The sequence below is a fragment of the Vulpes vulpes genome, chromosome 7 (assembly GCF_048418805.1).
Source record: "Vulpes vulpes isolate BD-2025 chromosome 7, VulVul3, whole genome shotgun sequence".
Lineage (NCBI taxonomy): Eukaryota > Metazoa > Chordata > Mammalia > Carnivora > Canidae > Vulpes > Vulpes vulpes.
In genome coordinates, this window is record NC_132786.1 from 97564458 (window position 1) to 97585645 (window position 21188).

The following is a 21188-nucleotide window of genomic DNA, read 5'->3' on the forward strand; positions in this document are numbered from 1 at the left end:
TTTCCTCATGAATAAACCATGAGTCTGTTTTGGTCACCACATGGAATTGTGTGCCTCCCTGCTTTCCTGCCTGCAGACCTTTGAATGCAACTTTCTCACTGTTGGGAGTGCCTTCCCCTTCATACTGCTACCCCTTCACTTTGTTATTTATGATTATTTATTGTTCAAGGCATGACTCTATTTCATTCTTCTGTGAAGCTTTCTGGGGTGATTCTGGGCTCCTGTGACATCTGTTACCTCATTGAATATGAAGCTTATCTCCTAGAGGTGGGGGTTTACTAACTCATAGCTTCATAATAAACTAAGCTTTTTGAAAACAAAAGACCTCTTTTTAGGATCTTTTAAAATATAAAATAAAACAATTGGTTATTTTACTCATGGTTGCTTGATTAGTTAGCTGATAATGTTGTCTAGCACATAAAAGGAGCCAAATAAGTAAAGAATAAAGGATATTTTGCTGATGTACTATCTTTGGAGGGAGGGGAAGGAGTCGAAAATCCCTGAGCAAAATGAAGCTGCTTGATCTCGGTAGTAAATCATGTCCCTTCCCTTTATTTCTTCTTGTTTGTTGACTTTTTTTTTCATTTTACTTCTTCATGATGGTTTTGAGCTGTTCTTTTGACTGTTTAGGTGCTACCCACTGAAATGCTTTTGTCTTTCTAGGGTGGCTTCCCTATTAGTTGAACAATAAACATGGCAATAGGGTGGTTATTGTTTGTGAGACCTGTAGCTACCTGCAGAGCTGCCTTAGCTAGCAGTGATCGAGGCTGTCCTCTCAGCCTTTTGCCTTTTAGTAACTTGGACCTCTCCTTGTTCCAGTACTTAGAAACTACCTCCCACCCAATTAAAAATACACATTGTAGTTAAGAATAGAGGAGAGAGTAAAAGGATTTGGAATTGTGGTTAAGTAGCAAATTGTTTTAAGTTAGAATTCATTGGTCCTACATCATTTAAACTTTTAAAAATTAATGCATTTTTTGCAGACTGTATGATTAGCAGTAATGTTTTTTATGCACTAATTTCCGAGGACCTTCAGTGAAATATGTATAAAGGAAAACAGCTGCTTTAAAAATTATGACATTTCAATCTATATATGTTTTCAGTTCTTCTCATGTAAAAGGATGAACGCACTTTAATATGATAATTGAAGTCTTTATAAAGATTAAATTAGGATCCTAAATTTTCTATGTGTCTCCATTGAAGATATGTTTTGGCTTTACTATTTGACATTGTGGCAGCATGATATTGGATAGATGAAGTGATCTCTTACTTTGGCATGTATCTAGTCATATGGGGTTCCCTTCATGTTTGCCCAGGAAGTTCATATTTCTAAAGATTATGGAAAGAACAGATGTGGAACAGGTAAGCACTGCATATCTTTCACTCACAGCTCCCTGTGGAACCTCTTTGGGTAGGCTCTTGTTTGTCACACACAAAAGAAGTATGTCTTTACCCTGAGTGATGCAATGGTCCAGCCTCCTGTGGGGTAACATCCACTGACAATAACGCCATAACCCATTAGTTGATCACAAACTCCCTGAATCTATAGGGATTTGCCTCAGTCTAAATGAGTGACTAAATCTTAAACTACAAGGTGAACCTGAGGTCCTCGGGGAATTGGGACATGTTAAGGTTGGATTGTTTATTTTGCTTGTTATAACTGTAGGATCATTATGGAAATGTTTACATCCTGCTGTGGTTATATCTTTTCAGCCAATATGTAGGGTGAAGAGTTTTGGTCTTTTTGCTTCTGCTTTCTGTATATTCTTTTTCATTCTCCACCTCTACCCCCATATCACAAGAAAAAGAGTTCACACTCATCAGTTCTAAGTGAACCCGTATCTATTGCTTTGAATACTTGATTACCTTATCTGTTACTGACAAATACAAATGCATATTTGAAGTTATTAGTAAAAACTCAAGGACTTACACATAAGCTCTGAAAACAAGTGTTACCTGTTATCTATCTGCTATTCACTAAATCTCCCTTTGTCCCAGTTTCTTTATTTGGAAAATATGTCATGAATTTGTTATATCAGTACATAAAAATATAATTGTAAAAGAATACTAAAGTAGCTACTGTTCATTTAGAATTATTATATAAAAATTTGTGCTTTTTTCTCAACTGTGATCTGTAAACTCTGCTTTTGTGAATTTCACTGTGAACACTGATGTCTGTAGGTCTTTGCACACTGGTGAGAAGACCATCATTTCCATGTTCTGTCACAATTTCTAGTTGTGTCTCTCAAGCTTGTTCACTTTTGAGCAAATGGAATTATGTCATCCCTCTTTTTTATTATATGCCAGCTTCCTACCCTATCCCACCTCCAATAGTAAATGACTTTGCTGCCTTGCCTCACCTTTTGGCCTGTTTTTACACCATTTGCCATACCAGCATTCTTGTGTGTCCCCATCTGAATCTGTTCTTTGCCTCTTCTAGCTTCTGGTGCCTCAGTTTGTGGCAGCATTATTCCAATCTCTGCCTTTATGGTCACATTGCCTTCTCCTCTATGTGTTTCTAATCTCCCTCTGCCTCCCTCTTTATAAGGATACATGTAGTTGCATTCGGGGCCCACGTTGGTAAGCCAAGATCATCTGTCCATCTCAAGATCTTTAATCACATCTGCAAAGTTTCCCCCTTTTTTGACCTATGAGATAACATTCACAGGTTCCAGGAATGAGGATATGAGTATCTTTTGAGCAGTCATTATTTAACTTACCCCACACCTGACTGAAATAATTTCTCAACTGCTGCCAGTTCGTAATTTCTGTTCACACATTTGCTTATTCACTCACCCAGTCTCACCAGACTTTTATTTTATGCTCAGTATATGCCAAACACTGTGCTAGGTATTAAGAATAACACATTGACCACATTTAGTAAGTTCATTATTTTGTTGATCAGATGTACCATACAGAGTAAACACAGAGATGCAGGTAAAAGAGACAGTTTGATCCAGGCTATGAGATTAATTCTTTGTATCTTTCCTTTTACATAATTGTAGAACATAAGTCACCATCACGCCCCAGTGCTCATAAATTATTTCAGTAACTATAGAGGTTATGTGCAGCCTGTGGACCAGAAAGTGTTTTGCAGGAGGGAAAACACATATCAGCTTAAATTCAGTTCCAGAGAATGTGTTGAGTACAAAATAAAGCATAGACCTTGCCCTCCAAGGAATTTATAATCTTATACAATTCTTATCAACGCTTGATGCATGTCAGCATCAACAGTGGAGCTTTAGAAAAGTATCCCTGCCTGCTCCCCCACTGCACCTCATGCTTGATTTTGGGTGAAGCCTAAAGGTCTTTTTTTTTTTTTTTTTAAGACTCATCAGGAAATTCTTACATGCTGCTAGCATTGAAGGTCTTGTAGAAATGACCTGTAACTAGGAAAACAAAGGCTTAGGTACTGTTAAAAATGTAAGATGGAAGGCTGTAAGTTCTATTAAACTATAGAGAAACAAAATAATTTGGATACTCAGAGGAGGGTGAGATCATATGTGGCTCAAGGAAAATTTGGAGAATGAAGTATTTAGAATGTCCTTGAAAGATGGGTAAGATTTCAGAAGATTAGGTGGGTAAGATTAGGAGAGGTGGGTGGTCATGGGTGGAGGCAAGGGCCAGGGGTCCACATTCAGGCACCAAATTTCCTTTTGCTCAGACTTTCTGGTCTGAAATCCAGAAGTAACTGAAAAATCGAAATTTAAACCTGATCGTTTAAGGTATTTGAAATGTAGTAGGGTAGAACAAATTTTATTTAACATCTGATAGACTGGTATATACTTTTTAAAAGTTTAGAAACATGATAGCTGGACCTCTGTCTATAATTTTAATCTAAGTCCTATAAATATTAGGAGCAGACTCAACAGTGAGAAAAATAGAAACAGAGGGTAAGGGGGATCGCTGGGTGGCTCAGTGGTTTAGTGCCTGCCTTTGGCCCAGAGCGCGATCCTGGAGTCCCAGGATTGAGTCCTGCGTCAGGCTCCCGGCATGGAGCCTGCTTCTCCCTCCTCCTGTGTGTCTGCCTCTCTCTCTCTCTATCATGAATAAATAAATAAAATCTTTAAAAAAAAGAAACAGGGGAAAATTTTATTTTAATGTTTCAAAAGAAGAATAGCTAGATACAGTGATTGACTACAAGACAGAAAAGCAAGCAGCAAAAATAATTTTGAAGTTCAAGAATGATAATAGAATTAGTGGGAGTAAGTGATATTGATAGAAAAGATAGTTAACTTTTGCTGAATTTTTTTCTGCAAGCTAGGGGCTTCATGACTATATTTTCTTTATTTCATAGAACTCTTCATAACTCTTGAGGTACAGGTACTGTTCTCATCCGTATTTTACAGATAGGGATGTTGAGACTTTGAGAGGTTAAGTATCTTGCTCTATCAAGGTTTCACAGTAGAATAGAATATTCTGAGTAGAATAAATCTAGGACTCAGATCAAGGTATCCTAATTCTAGAGTGTGTATTCATTTTTCTTTTTAAGATTTTATTTATTTATTTGAGTGGGAGAGCATGAGTGATGGAAGGAGGGGCAAGGGGAGAGGGAGAAGCAGACTTCTTCCTGAGCACGGAGCCCGACTCGGCGCCTGAAGATCATGACCCCATCTCAAGGCAGATGCTTAACCTACTGAGTCACCCAGGTGCCCTTAGAGTGTGTATTTTTAACCACGGTCTGCTAGTTGTCAAGAGGGTGACTTGAGATGTAGAGTTGATGAAGAGAAATTGGTCCCAAAGGAATTTAGGAATCATCTAAAGAAAGATCCCAGTTGAAAACATTGGTAGCTTTAAACTAGCAAGCATGACCTTATCAAAAGATTATAAAAGGAGGAACAGAGGAAAGGGCCAAGGACTAAGTCACATTGAAACTTATAGGCACAGTATCTTATCCTTCTTTAAGGCTGCTGGTCACTTAACATATGATTCATTAAAAACAAAAAACAAAAAAACTTTTTTTAATATTTAAGTAAACAAATGACCCCATCTGTCCATCCAGAAGTTTTCAACCTGTGTTTAAAGTTCTACTTAATAACTTCAGTTACTCAAAGGAGACAGATAAAATACTTTCTTAACTTCTCTTTCCTGTATTTGTGAACCTGTTTAGTTTCAGATTCTTGGGGTCTTTGTCGGATTCCACTTTTCCACCTTATTGCATGTTTTCCCCTGTGGAAGAGGGCTGCTCTGTAGGGAGGCTATGCCAGTGTAAGAGAATTTGTAGACTAGTTCAGTATTTTTGTCATTTTAAACTATTAGTAAACCAAGTTATTGAAAGGATAAATAACATATGCTAGTGATGTGTCTTGGCTGTTGGATGACTTCTCCTCCTGCTTTTCTCAGAGTGCCTGGAATTTCATTTCATTCCACACTGTTATAGAGCATGCATATGACAGCACTATAAAGCAACCCAGGAGAAAAATAAAATTACTGCTGTTTAAATCTATAAATTATATTCCTTTTTGATTGCCTGCCTGCCAGGATAGCCAGATCAAGCTTCCTATGGTTTTCTGGTTCTTTTAACCCCCATTGTTCCACAGTCTGGATCTAGTATAGTTCATTAGAAGAGTTTTGGGTATTGACTTCAAAGGATTTCAGAAAAGCTGTATTATTGTGTCAAATATTTTCATATTATAATACTGTATTTCTTGTGCTGGTTTTCTTGGAATCACATTTTTCTCCTTGATTTATAACTTCGACTGTTAAAAGTTTAGCACCATACCTAAACTCTTAAAAAAATACCACAGAGCCCTAATCTGTAACCTGTCTGTCCTGTTTTTTTCTAGTGCTATAATTGAATGCTGTGTATAATTTGGTCTTATATAACTCATCCCACCTAACTTTATTAGGAAAGTTAATGCAGTAGGACTCTCTAAAAGTGTTTGATTAGAATCAAGGGAAATCTAACTTGCATTAAAGGTCAAGATTGCTTTTCAGAATAAGCAGTGCTATGGCTGGAAGTAAAATAACTTATTTACAGACAACAATCAACAAGGCAAAAAAGTCCATCATTCTGTTGGAAAGATATTGGGTAAGCCATTGATTCTTGGTTTGGGCTCTGCCTTAAAAGTCATCTATAGAGCTTTAAAAAAAATTCAGAAGCAAAACTTGAACTGGGACCCCCAGCCTCAACAGTTTTGATTTAATTGGACTTCTTGTTAGCCCTGGGTGTGGGTATTCACTTAAACCTAAGTGATTATAATATGCAGCCAATGATGAGAGCCACTATTGAAAGAAACATCAGAGAAGTACAAAAGAGCAGGAGAAAGTAAATAAATATAAAAATCATAAATAAATATAAAATCATACCCTTTAGGAAATGACGTACACTTTCTAAAAAAGGAAATATTATCTTATTAGTTAGGAAGACTAAACTCTTGGTTTTTCTATTTTGAAAAGATGCAAATTAATTTCACTTAGATATTATTACAAGAATATGTGAGAATATGTATTTATGTGCTTTAAAAAGCCCTTCTGTGTTTCTAAACTCACTTTTTTTTTCCTTAAGATTTTTGAATCTCACTGTGGGTCTAGCTACTCCCCTCATCATTTCAATTTATGAACTGAAAAATACATTAATTTATAAATGAATAATTCAAAATTGGAATAAATGTGGCAGTTTCAGTCAGTGAAAAAAGTCATTGATAATCTTGAATATTTTTTCTCCGCAAGGAAGGCATGATTACTGTTACAAAGTGATGCCTGATTACTTTGTGCCAAGTATCTTGATCATTCTGAGTCTGAATTGCTTCCTCTGTGAGACTAAGATTCCACATATTGCCAAATAGCAATGACCATGTATTGAGTGTTCATTATTTTAAATTCTAAGTGTGCCAAAGCTTTATATATGGCATCTCATTTAATTATAGTGAAAACCCCATGAAATGGGCTATTTTTGAGAATCCCTGTTTTAAAGATGAGAAACTCTTAGAGACAAAGATAAGATAGATGTCCAAAGTTGTGCATCTACTTAGGGATAAGGCCAGGATGTGAATTCAAGCCATCGACACTATAGCCAATGATACAAACTAACAATAACTCAATATGAAGACAAATTTTTCTGTTTAACCAATTGGTTAAGATCAGACTTAAAGCTGTATCACCTTTACAGGAAAGCTTTCCAAAGAGACAATACTGATATTTCCCAAGAGAACAGCAGATTTTTCTGTTGAAGCTAACAAGGAACAAATACACTGCGGTGTTAGCATTCTTGACTGGCACTGACCTAGCAGGAGGTTGGATACTCTTTGACACTGGCTGGTTTTTGAGGAAAGAGCAGTATTCTCACAACTTCTTCAGGCCCACAAAACTCCCCCCCACCCCGCCCTTCACTTCCAGATTGTAGGAGGGAAAACTTAGTGTGGGAGGAAGCATGGAAGAGAGCTCATGTGGAATAGCATGAATGGGCTTGATGAGTGTGGATAGTAGAAAGCTCAGCAAACTTATAATGAAAAGACCTCAGTATAATTCCTGCTTCTGACACTCATGCACTAAAAGTCACTCAACTGTCCTCAGTCTTAGCTTTCTCATCTTTAAGATAGAAATGATGACAGTAGTAACCTAGTTCTTTAACTCAAGGGGGTGAAGATCAAATGAGACATAATATATTGTAAAAATTCTAAATAAAGGATAAGATGTTTTTAAAACTGTTAACGTTAATAAAGCAGATTTTTCTTTTCTAGCTGGAAGCCTTTATTTAACATGCAGAATAAAAAACAAACAAATGAAACTCAAATAAACTTTTGTTCTACAATACCACTTGATTTCAAATGTCCTCACCAGAACAAACAGTTGGACTTTTACTTCATCCAAGTGTTCAAAACCCCTAGGCATTTAAGCAGTCTCTTAGTGCACCAATTACTGTCTAATGGCCAAATCCCATGATCTTTTTTCAGTCTTCAATAGAATTATAATAGCAGTAGCAATTCATTCATTCAACAAGTGTATATTGTGTGCCTACTATGTATCTGGAATGGTTTTAAGTCACTGAAAGTAAAAGTCAGTGAAAATAAAAACAGGAAAAAAAATACTGTCTGCTAAGAACTAACTAAGGATCAATGTTACATGTAGCCTCATTTAATCTTCACCACAATCCTGCAGAATATGTTTTACTAGAATTATTTATAAATGAGTTTACTAGGTTTAGAGAGCTTAAAAGATGTGTCCCAACACCTCCTAGCAAGGAGATGGTAGAACTGGGTTGAAACCCTGTTTCCTCTCCTTCCGAATGGTCTTTCTTTTAATCTCTCAATTATGAATTCATTTAGTCATACTGCATCTAGTCTGAATCCTTGTAACCTTTTTTTTTTTTTTATGAACATCACAGATATCTCCATTACCTCCTGTGCTTAAAACAGTGGTGCCATTTTTGAAACTCCTACTGTGTTCCCCTCCACATTAAGTTGGCTTGGATTTTGATTGACTCTGCTTTCCATTTTTGTTCCCAACTTTTAGCATTCATTACTTCTGGCTGCAACTATTATCATAGGCTTCCAGCTAGTCTCTATTTTTTGTCTCTCCTCCATTCAGCCTAATTGTACACTGCTGCCTAGTAAAGCAGTCCTGCTAAAGCACAAATCCAATTATTTCCTTTATCAAAAATCTCCATGGCTCGCCATGGTCTATAAAAAATGGCAGTACTCATGAAACATTTCTAGAGTCCATGGTATAGGACAAACCACATTTCTGGTGCTCTCCCTCAGTGTGCTCCTTCCCAGACATGGTAACAGTGTTTTTCAGGCTTATCTGATAAGAATCACTGGGGGCTTATTAATACACAAGTTCTCAGGCCCCTCTTCAACCTGCCTAGCACAATCTTCAGGGATCTACAAGGCCTTGTGGGGCATGGTAAAACCTACTGGTCTTCTGATAGTCTCAGAGCATAGGTGCGTGGTTGGGACCACCCAAGGACTCTTGGTACCACTGAGTGTTTAGGAAATCAGTCAGTACTGCCTGACATTCTGATACTTTGTCACACATGAGTTCTCCTGGTCATCCTCTTATACACATTGCTGAGGTGCAAACCAAGTGCCAAAAAACCCCAAAGACACATTAATTAAAGTGAATTCTTGAGAGAGGTGATTTTTTTCATATTTGTGTGAGCCTGAGATATTTTTATGTGAGCATATAAGGATACATAAAGGAGATGAACTTGTAAATAAATGTAGTTAAAATGTATATTACCTCATTTCCAAATTATATATATAATTTATGTATATAATTTTATTATATTTAATTTCTAAATTATATGTACTCATATATAATTTATATATGTAAAATTCTAACATATGTATGATGTTAGGGAATGTGAGAGAGGTACTAGGAGAGAGAACACACCCAGGAGAGAGAGACATATACATTATAATTGTATATAATCACATATACATAAATGATTATGGGCATTTATATAAATGTATATGAATGTGTGTGTATAGACACGTGCACACACAGCTTGTCTTTTCAAAAAAATATAAACTAGCTTATGAAAGGATCCCTAATATTGCAAGATAAAAGACATTAACAAGATCATGAAACAAGAGAAAAATGATGACTAGAATGTAAGATGGAGTAGAGGTATTGTCTCTAAAACCTCTGCATTATCATCAAAATAGCTATTATATAGTACTTTGAAATAAAGATCATTGCTTTTCTTTTTTTCTTCATCCTCCCTCATTTGTACTACAAATAAGCAAAATTACCTAGTTTTTAACATTTTCTGTATTATCAAACTTCATATGTACAGATTTCTTTATTCCCAGTAATTTCTATTTTCCCCAAGTACCTTTTAAACATATTATTTTTATGAGCCCCCAGATTTCAAAAATTGCAAGTAAAATACCATCGTGCATTTCTTCTATTTTGTAACAAAAAAAATCTAGCCCTTTTGGCTATTGAACACATTAGGATTGCGAGTAAATTATGGGTAGATGTTTAATTGGAAGGGAAGGAAATCATTTCAAAACCTCCAAATAAAATAAGATATATAATTACAAATTTTGAATATGACCAATTAATCAGAATCTTCATTCTTTCTTGCATCCATTCATTCACAGCATATTTATTAAGTACCTACTATGCAAAGTGCCAAAAAAGATGTATACCCTTAAAATTTTGCTACAGCCTTGATATTCAGTGAGTCATGGTGACTTTGTCAGAGCCGAAGACAGATAAATAAGATCTGTGTCTACATCTGAGGTTGGTTTGCTTCACCATTGCAATACTTTTTTATATTGGTTTAAACTTTCAGCTATGTTTGTATCTTTATTCTCTTGTTACTCAGGTTATGAAATATTTTTTTGAGAATTACTCACATGAAACCAGTGGCTCTACCATTTTACTGCGTAGAATGTTCTCTTTTACAGGTGGGACAAGCTAGTTTAGGCTATGTGCTCTTAATTAGTTCCCTGACCTGCTTTTATTGTATCAGCACTCAGGCCTTAGTCATCTTTTATTCAGAGGGTTTGTACATGCTGTGTGTGTTTGTACCTGGCTCTTGGAGAGCTACTCTCTTTCTTGGTAGGGAGAGCCATACTATGCACATCCTAGAAGAGGCAGTGAGGATGGCTGTGTTGCCCTTGGTTACAGTTCTTCTATTCTAGTAGAAAGAGCCTGAGCTTTGGATCTAGGTAGATTTATGTTTAAATCCAGTCTCCCTCAGTTGCTCACTTTTTGATTTTGGACAGATTGTCATTTCTGAACCACAGTTTTCTAATTTGTGAAACATGGAGGATATTATTTATCTCATGGATTTCATTTACTGTCAAAAATTTACTTTCTTTTCAACATGAATAAATATTTGTTGAATGTAATTAAGTGATAATGTTGTAGAATTACATATATCAAACTAATTGCGATGATTTGTTTTACATGTTGGGTTCTTGTTATGTCACTCCGAAGTTCATATGTTGAAGCTCTAGCCCCCAACGTATTGGTATTTATTTATTTATTTATTTTTGTATTGGTATTTAGATGGAGGTCTTTGGGAGACAATAGGTTTAGATTAGGTCATGAGAGTAGGACCCTCCTGAAGGGATTAGTGCCTTTATAGGAAGAAGAAAAAAGATCTCCTTCCATGAGCATGTAACCAAGAAAGGCCATGTGAGCATGCAGTAAGAAAGTGGTCATCTACAAATGAAAAAGAGGACTCTCACCAGATACTGAATCTCCCCGCACCTTGATCTTGGACTTCCTAGCTTCTAGATTTGTGAGAAAAAAAAAATATATTGTTGAAACCACCCAGTCTATGATATTTTGTTACAGCAACCTGAACAGACTAGAGCAGTTCCCTTTCTGAATTTCTTACCTACTCCTTAGAGTAAGAGCTATATTTATGACTTTGTTTAGGATCCCCAGTATTTAGTGTACTACCTAGAGCACAGGACTCAATAAATAAGTGTTGAACATGACTGAAGCAGTGGAATCCATCTTCATGTTCTTGTCATCATCATCATCATCATCATCATCATCATCATCATCTATAACCTCATTGAAGGCTCTCCTGACTGTCTTACACAAAAACCCATGATGGTTTAGACAGACAGGCTAAAATAATCAATTTGATACAATTTGATCACATGGTTCATAGGGAAAACAGTGGGGTATGATTTCCACCATGATGTTGGGTACAAAAACAGAGTGGATTTAGATTCTAGCTCTGCCATTTATTAGCTGTGTTAGGGAAGCAAGGTTGTTTAACTCAACCAACTAGTTTATTCCCAAATAATCTTGGCAGACTTGTTTTGAGGATTATCACGTAATGAAAGAAACATGAAGGTTTTCCGATTAGTTTTATCACTGTACTATTATTTAAATATGTTTACACTGTTTCTCAATTCCTGAAAGAATAACTTTAGACTCACCCCAAGAACTCTCTTTTGAATATCATTCTTTGTTTCAAACGTATTTCCTTGTGGCAGGAAGCGATAAAAACACATGGCACAGACAGCTAGTGACTGAAGAGGAAGTTAATGGTGTTTGTTTTTCCTCTAGAATTAGTAGTTCAAAAATTAAAAATAAAAATGTGTCTTGCCAAGTTTGGAAAATACACAGAATGCTTTGATTACAGGATTACAATGGATTTAATTTTTGACATTAATATTTCTTTCATACTTATGAATTGAAGTGCCTTTTAAAGTTAAAACTTTGAGGCTTTCATTTTATTTTATAAACTGTAATGAATAAAATATCCAGATACTATTAAATAGATGTGGAATTTATTTCTTCCTTACCCTGTAGACTTAGAAACCAAGAGAAAATTTATAGAATGAAGCATTTTGAAATCATTGACAAGCACAAATGATGCTGTTAGCATGCCATATCTAGATTGTAGTGCCTTTGAGGAGACAATGTTTTAGATGGTTTTTAAGCTATAATGGGAAGAAGTAAACAAGACCTTTCCCTAGCTATGTACTGAAAAAACCCAGTTGTGATTGGGAAGTATTGTTTGACTCAAAGCCAGCTCATTTTTCACCAGAGATTCCTGCACACCCACAAGTTTGGGGCATTACTAAAGATGGTGAAAATGAGGTGGGATGAAGTGGGGGTCTTGCAACAGAAGGCATCTAATTAAGAAAATCTACAAAAGTGACAAAGATGCTATTCTAGAAAGTTAGAATCATTTTATTTCAGGGAACAAATTCTGTAGTTTTGAAGGGAGAAGGCAACTACTATGAAATATCTTTCATTTAATTAAAATCAAGATTTATGTGGTTTGCTGCTGCTGTGTGAGTGCCATTTTGACTTTCGTTTAGTTACTGCCTGGTAGTTTACAAGGATTCAAATGTACTTTATTAGGGGTTAAGGGATTTCCTTTGGTAGATGTCTAACTTTTTTCTGCAAAATCCCTTGTGTTCATCTCTGTCATCAGGCGTGGCAATAGTCGTATATCCTGGGAAAATCACTTTCAAAGACTTTCAAGTGGAAAGGATCATGGGTACTTATTGTGAGGAAACAGGGAAGGCAGGAATTATGTCATTTCATTCAGGAATTAGTTTTAGAAAGTTCATTGAGGAACTAGTATTTAGGAGTGGTGGATATTTTTAGCTTCTAAGTAAAATCAGGATTTTTCCTTAATAAACTGGGAAAAGTCCTCTAGTTCTGTGTTTTCTGCGTGTCAGGAACTCTTGGGCCATGGAATTGATTTCATGGGTTGCAGTTAAATGGTAGAGTAGAATAGACCACATTAGAAGTTATCAGGGAGCAGGTGCATTGTAGGATTAAGTATTAATTTCTGAAAATGATATTTGCATTTTGTATAGATAAGTATATTTCTGTATGTATAAATATACCTAATTTTATATGAAATGAGTTTTCAGTGTGAGTAGCCCCTGAGGAAGATTGGAAGTCACTGAGTGAGTCCTCTCATTTCTCAGATACGATATTAAAAGAGACTGACTTCCAGTAAATTTAAGTGGATCTCATTGAGGTGGCTCATGTATCATTGGGTCCGTCTTCTGTTAGAATCTTTGTTTTGATCACCTTTGCTTCATTTACATTTCACCTCCGTACTTAAAAAAATGTCTGTATTTTTGTCACTAGAAACTGAGTCCGAGGTGCTGATTCTAGGGAAGTGAATCTTCATTGAACCTATGAGCACCATGCTGGGGTTTAGTTGTTTAGTTGAACCATTGGCACCATGCCAAATGGAAAAGAATAGAACCTTTATAGCTTGCTTTATAGATAAAGCCTATATTCTCCATAGGTTAAGTGCATTGGAAAGTTGGAACAATAATCTAATAAATTTTATCAATAGATACAAGTAATGTTTATCAGCTTCTACCACTTGCTTCAGTTCAGTTCAACAAATATTTACTGAGCTCCTGCTTTGTGCCATGTATTTTGCCATGTGCATACTTCCTCCTATATGTAGCTAATTAAATTGATCCCTCACTTTGCTTGTGGGGTATCCCAGCAGGCTTACTGAAGTACATGGTGTCTTGGAGTTGTTTGTCAAAGATAATAGAGATGTAGCTCCATGTTTTATAACACAGTATGCTACATGGAACTCTGTCATGCTTGGTCTAGAAATGTTCCTAAACTCAACCTTTCACTCCTTTCAGAAGTCTTACAACGATAGAGTTCATGTGGAATGTTTTTCTCTATCTTGCTTTCATAACACACGGATCTTTACTGAAGTTTCTCTCTGTTGCTATTTACAAAGTGTCAGTACTGGAGGTTTTTAATTTTTCTTCTGACAACTTGAGAATCAAGGCAGCAGGGCAAGGGGGCTGACTGTCTGGAAGCCATGTGCCGTTCTGTTCCCACACTGTTATTGCTTCATGCTCGCCTTTATGTGTTTCTGTGTTCCTGAAAGTGATGTTCTGGTTTTTTGCCTCTCCCTCTTTTGTTTCTGAATTATTTGTACAAAGTGTATTCTTTAGTTTGGTTATTAGTTGAATATTGGCCAGGCAAGTCATTGCCCGATGCAGGTATGGCATCCTGGAGTAGTCCCCTGATGGCCCCATGGGCCTGCTTTTCTTGATGGCTGTCAGTATAAAGAGAATACCCATGAGGCTGAAGCCAATGGAGGGCGATGTGTAAACAGAGCCTGATCTTGTTGGCGGGTCTCGAAAAGCTGCCTTTTTTCTTTTTCAAATTCTCAACTTTTTAATCTTCCGTAATTTGAAAGATTAAACTTGATAGTTTGTCGTCATTTTTACTTGTATTCATATTAGTGGTTTTGAACATTTTTCCATGTATTTATTGGATTCTCTTCCCATTTTGAATTTGTGCCCTTTGCATATTTTTTAGACTATTTGTTACTGGTTTCAAGAACTTTTTGTATATTATTGAAATTATATTTTATCGTAGGAAAACAACATAACACTGAATTTACTATTTTAACCCTTTTACAATGTATATTTCAGTGGCATCAAGTACATTCACATTAGTATTGCGCAGCCATTACTACCGTCTATCTCTAGAACTTTTTCATCATCCCAAAGTGAAAACAAAACAAAACAAAAAAACTGGCCATGGAGACATGGCACAATGTAGGTGCAATGTCTTACCTGTACATGTGTTGTACAGGCCCTAGGACCTCTTTCATACTTGGCAAGGGAAATGCTAACCTTTTCTCTTTCATACAACAGTAGAAAAACTGCTTGAATGATATAATCCTCTCATTGTTTCTCTGAATCCAAAGCTTCCTTAATTATTGCTACTTCGCTTTTAAGAGGTGTATTCATACGTTAAATAAACGGTGAAAAGCTGTTTTCATAGGACCATCTTATTGAGCAAATTTTGTTTTGTTAAGTCTTTATAGTTCCTACACTTTTTATTTAATCTACTGGTGTTTGATGTTTTCTTCACTTGCCAATGTGGTATTTCCAGCTGTGCATGGAAATTAATTTTCTGTTTGAATAGACAATTCCAGGAAACTATCTATTAAGGTTATAGGAGGCAAAGAGAATGTTGTTTTACAATTTTTTTCCTGGTATTCTTGGCATTATAAGGGGAGTAAAAAGGTTGAAGTAAGAGTCCATGATTGGCAGTTTATTTTTTGTTTTTAACTAATATTTTACAAGTAAAATAAACTTTGCCACGGATCACAAAGGCAGTCAATAATAGAATGTGTTTGGCACTAAGAAACTTATCCTCCACTTAAAAACAATTCTAAATGGATCTTCCATGGACTCTAAAACCTTTCATGGGGGAAGAGACCCCTTTGTGTATCTGACACATTCTGTGGAATCTCAACATCAAAGATCTGTAGAATTTTATCTAAAACCCAAGGGGCCAGGTGTGTTTTGGATTGAGAATTTATCAGATTTTTTTTAATTTTTTTTAAATTATTTATTTATTTATGATAGTCACAGAGAGAGAGAGAGAGGCAGAGACATAGGCAGAGGGAGAAGCAGGCTCCATGCACTGGGAGCCCGTTTTTTTAAAAGGTAGTATGGAACATAAATCCTGTGTTACATGTCATGTCACTTTTTTTTAAAAGATTTCATTTATTTATCTGAGAGAGAGAGAGAGAAACTCTCATGAGCAGAGGTGGGGGTTGGGGGGGTGAAGGGGCATAGGGAGAGGGAAAAGCAGACTCCATACTGACAGGGGGGTGATCCCAGGGCCCTGAGATCATGATCTGAGCTGAAGGCAGATGCTTAACCAACTGAGCCACTCAGGTGCTCCTTATGTCATGTCACTTTTAAGTGATAGAGCTCCATGCTCCAGCCATGCCTGCTTCTTCTCAGCTCCACTCAAGTTCTGGACTTAACATTCTTAATATTACAGATATCTTGTTTCTGGGGCTCTGTTACTATTATTCAGTGATTCTTTTGCTGAATTTAATCCCTTACTTTTCTGGCTTCTGATCCTTAATACCTAGTTTGTTTGCCATCATGGTAAATGTCTCATCGTACCTTATATGAATATATAAGAATATATGTTTGCGTGTCTATATACGTATGTATGTATATATGTGTGTGTGTGTGTGTGTGTATGTATTTTCTTCATTGTTTCTATTCTTTTGTACAGATTATTTTCAGTACTGAAATGCCTTTTCTTCTCTTCCTCCCCTTAAATTTATTCCCTACCACATCATTCTAGTAGGGCAATTTATTTTTTCCTTCTGTTATATTTTCTATATTCCCTTAGAGTTTTGAATCTAGCTTTGTTATAGTATGTAGTATATTGCCCCTTAATTATTACAATAATTATTTTATATTAGCCTAAGGCTTCTGAGATTAGTACCTCTTTGTATGTCTATTCCTTACACAGTGCTTAGCAAAGCACAGATTCCAGTATTTTCAACCCTAAGTAAATAGAAGGTGTGTATTTGGAAGTGATAGGGTGAGATTGGGAACTAGGGAAAGAGAGATGTGCAATAGAAATAAATTTTTGAGGGGCATCTGTGTGGCTCAGTTGGTTAAGCATCTGACTTTTGATTTTGGCTCAGGCTGAGATCTCAGGATTGTGAGATCAAGCCCAGTGTTGGGTGCTGCACTGGGCGTGGAGCCTGCTTAGGATTCTCTCTCTGATCCTCCCCCCACACTCACACTGTCTCCCTTTCTCTTTCTCTCTGTCTTTCTCACTCTCTTAAAAAAAAAAAAAAGAAATTCATGAATAAGACAGAGTAGTTTAGAGTAGCAATGCTTTTGTTTATCTTAAATGCATGTGAGGATTAGAAAACTAAAAGACTTTCTTGGTTTGGGGTATTAGGAAAACTTCAGAAAGGAGTTGTAGCTGGAGACCAACCTTGGCAGGTGGATGGAATTGAGGTAGGCGAAGAAGAGTGCCCAGTGCTTCCCAGAGAAGGGAGGTGCATTGCTAAGGGAATGGGTGTGGATGAATGGAGAAGATATTTAAGTTATTGGCCAATTATAATATGAGTTCTAAATTAGGGGCACCTGAGTGGCTTAGTGGTTGATCATCTGCCGTTGGCTCAGGTCCTGATACCAGAGTCCTGGGATCAAGTCCTGTATCAGGCTCCCTGGAGGGAGCCTGCTTTTCCCTCTGCTTATGTCTCTGCCTCTCTCTGTGTGTCTCTCATGAATAAATAAATAAAATCTTTTAAAAAAAGTTTTAAATTAGGAGAGTGACAGTAGAAACAGGTCAGTAAGGCCATTAGGGCTGTGTTACACAGAGCAATAAATATATTGTAAAAATAAGTGGATCTATTTGGAGTAAGATGTCATTGCGAATTAAAGAATAGAACAGGAATGATATGTTAAAAACATTTCTGAAAATAAATTTATCCACAGCATATTCCAGTGATACATGAACTAAAGGATGGGGAAGGGGCTGAGTTACATCCTTGTGCTGAAAACCAGTCGGAGGAGATCATAAGGATCTGAACTGAGATGATGCTAGTGAGACTGAGAATGGAGAGAGAAGAGTGTCACTTTTGAAAAGTAAAACTGTGATGTGATGATTAATTTTTGTATCAATTTGACTAGGCCACTGAACGCCAAGATATTTGGTCAAACGTTATTCTCACTGTTTCTATAAGGGTGTTATTGAAATTAACATTTAAATTTGTAGACTGAGTAAAGCAGACTGAGCCTGCATAATGTGGGTAGACCTCATCCAATTAGTTGAAGGCCTGAATAGAACAAAGGGCCAATAACCTCTCCTAAGTAAGAATTCTGCTTGGCAGCCTTTGAGCTGGAACACTGGTTCCTCTTGGTTCTTCAGAAGCCTGCTGACCTTTATTTATTTAGTTTTTTAAAAGATTTTATTTATTTATTTATTTATTAATGAGAGATGGAGAGAGGCAGAGACAAGGCAGAGGGAGAAGCAGGCTTCATGCAGGGAGCCTGACATGGGATTCCATCCTGGGTCTCCAGGACCAGGGCCTGGGCTGAAGGTGGCGCTAAACCGCTGAGCCACCCAGCCCGCCTGTCTGCTGACCTTTAATCTTAAATGGAGACACCAGCTCTGCAGACTTTGGACTTACCAGCTTTCACATTGTGTGAACCAACGCCTTATAGTTAAGTTTCTGTTTGTTGGAGAACTCTGACTAATACATGTAGGCCATGGAGACTGACCATATATGGATGCTATAGGTGAGGGAAGAATTAAAGATGACCTAAAATTTGAGAATGAGAATTCTGGAGAATAGTAATAGTAGCAATAGAGGAAGTTGAAATAGGAAATCAGTCCTAAGAGAGCATATGTTTGGTTTTGTTCTTGTTGATTCTGAAGTGGTATCAGAGATTCAAGTGAAATTATTTTAAGAAGATGTAGTAACGTAGGTAGCTCTAGGGTAGCTTGAGAGGGTTAGGGTGGGTGTGGCATCTTGGAATCCTATGCAAGCAGGTGAACAGAGGTCTCCTGGCAGAACAAAGCCCACAGGGGAGTGAGAGAGGGAAGCAGAGGGTAAGGTGGGAATTATGGACCTAGAGAAGAAAGATGAGTCAGTACATAAAAACCTAGTTGGTGATAGAGTTCACTCTTGACATTGGTTTGTCTGCATGGTGCGTGAGAATGTGAGCTCCATGACGGTAATGGTTTCCCCACTCCTTTTACCCCAGTTTTAAATATTGTGCTTCAGATTGGTGACATCACTAGACCATTACTTTAACCTTTATTTTTCACCTTATTTTTTAAAAAAGATTGTATTTATTCATGAGAGACACAGAAAGAGGCAGAGATGTAAGCAGAGGGAGAAGCAGGCTCCATGCAGGAAGCCCGACTTGGGACTTGATCCTGGGACTGCAGGATCACACCCTGAGCCAAAGGCAGATGCTCAACTGCTGAGCCACCCAGGTGTCCCATATTTTTTACCTTAAATGAAAAATGAAACAGGAATTAGGATTTCATTGCTCTAATCTTGACCTGGCATTGACTTAGACATATAGAATCCAGTTTCACATTTTAATTTCTAGAACTTTGATTTCCTTTTCCAAAATCTGAAGGTTGATTTAAGAACTTTTAGGATTTTCTTATAGCTGAAAAATACTGGGGAAAAGAATGTATATGTCAAAAGAGGCAAAAGTGGCCTTGGGTAAATTCAGAAAATAAATTTTATAACCAATCTTCCTCACACTTTTTTGGAAGTTTTTAATTAATTCAGTATTAATCAGAATACTGTAATATATTAAATGAAAGCTTTTATGTAACCTTGTCTAAAAGCATCTTTGGACCAATGGATTTCCTCCTAAATATTAAAAATGTGATTAAAAAATTCTTTACAGGGGGCCTAAACCTATTTTTTATAGCTTTAAATTAATATAGCTGTAACCCCCTCCCCCCCCAGAAAACAGAAACATACAAGCCGCATTTTTCCTTAAACGGTAATACTGTAAAGAAATTTCAGTTCTCGTGGAATTTTTTTTCTATTACAAAGTCTTGTAACTCTTCAAAGCTTCTCAGAGAGTTAACTTACATAATTAAAACAGAAGGATCACTGGTTAAAATAATTCTGTATGTTTACCATACCTTATTCAAAATTATGTTGTACCTCCTCATATGTTTCTAGATCTGTGCTAACATCATACAATCTCACAATACCCATTTTTTTAAAAAAAAGATTTTATTTTACTTATTAGAGACAGAGAGAGAGAGAGAGAGAGAGAGAGGCAGAAACACAGGCAGAGGCAGAAGCAGGCTCCATGCAGGGAGCCCGATGTGGGACTTAATCCCGGATCTCCAGGATCAGGCCCTGAGCCAAAGGTGGCGCTAAACTGCTGAGCCACCAGGGCTGCCCTCACAATACCCATTTTTAATCAGTTTGGGTATTTGATCAAAGCATGATGTTTAAATTATAGTATATACCCTTTTTCTTTTTAAAATAAATTAATTTTTTATTGGTGTTCAATTTACCAACATACAGAATAACACCCAGTGCTCATCCCGTCAAGTGCCCCCCTCAGTGCCTGTCACCCATTCACCCCCATCCCCTGCCCTTCTCCCCTTCCACCACCCCTAGTTCGTTTCCCCGAGTTAGGAGTCTTTTTCTTCTCCCTTCCCTTATATTCCCTTTCACTGTTATTTATATTCCCCAAATGAATGAGAACATACACTGTTTGTCCTTCTCCGATTGACTTACTTCACTCAGCATAATACCCTCCAGTTCCAACCACATTGAAGCAAATGGTGGGTATTTGTCGTTTCTAATGGCTGAGTAATATTCCATTGTATACATAAACCACATCTTCTTTATCCATTCATCTTTCGATGGACACCGAGGCTCCTTCCACAGTTTGGCTATTGTGGCCATTGCTGCTAGAAACATCGGGGTGCAGGTGTCCCGGCGTTTCATTGCATCTGAATCTTTGGGGTAAATCCCCAACAGTGCAATTGCTGGGTCGTAGGGCAGGTCTATTTTTAACTCTTTGAGGAACCTCCACACAGTTTTCCAGAGTGGCTGCACCAGTTCACATTCCCACCAACAGTGTAAGAGGGTTCCCTTTTCTCGGCATCCTCTCCAACATTTGTGGTTTCCTGCCATGTTAATTTTTTCCATTCTCACTGGTGTGAGGTGGTATCTCATTGAGGTTTTGATTTGTATTTACCTGATAGCAGCAAGTGATGCGGAGCATTTTCTCATGTGCATGTTGGCCATGTCCATGTCTTCCTCTGTGAGATTTCTCTTCATGTCTTTTGCCCATTTCATGATTGGATTGTTTGTTTCTTTGGTATTGAGTTTAATAAGTTCTTTATAAATCTTGGAAACTAGCCCTTTATCTGATACGTCATTTGCAAATATCTTCTCCCATTCTGTAGGTTGTCTTTGAGTTTTGTTG

The 21188-nt window shown here is 37.0% G+C and overlaps 1 protein-coding gene and 1 non-coding gene across 13 annotated transcripts in view; one reads left to right on the forward strand and one right to left on the reverse strand.

Annotated features, from left to right (window-relative positions):
- Window positions 1-21188, forward strand: part of HDAC9 (histone deacetylase 9) — a 920581-nt gene that overhangs the window by 82913 nt on the left and 816480 nt on the right. The gene's annotated exons all lie outside the window — the stretch shown is intronic.
- LOC112915919 (U6atac minor spliceosomal RNA) lies at window positions 14958-15089 on the reverse strand. Its single transcript, XR_003234205.1, has one exon. It is a non-coding gene; the product is annotated as a U6atac minor spliceosomal RNA (small nuclear RNA).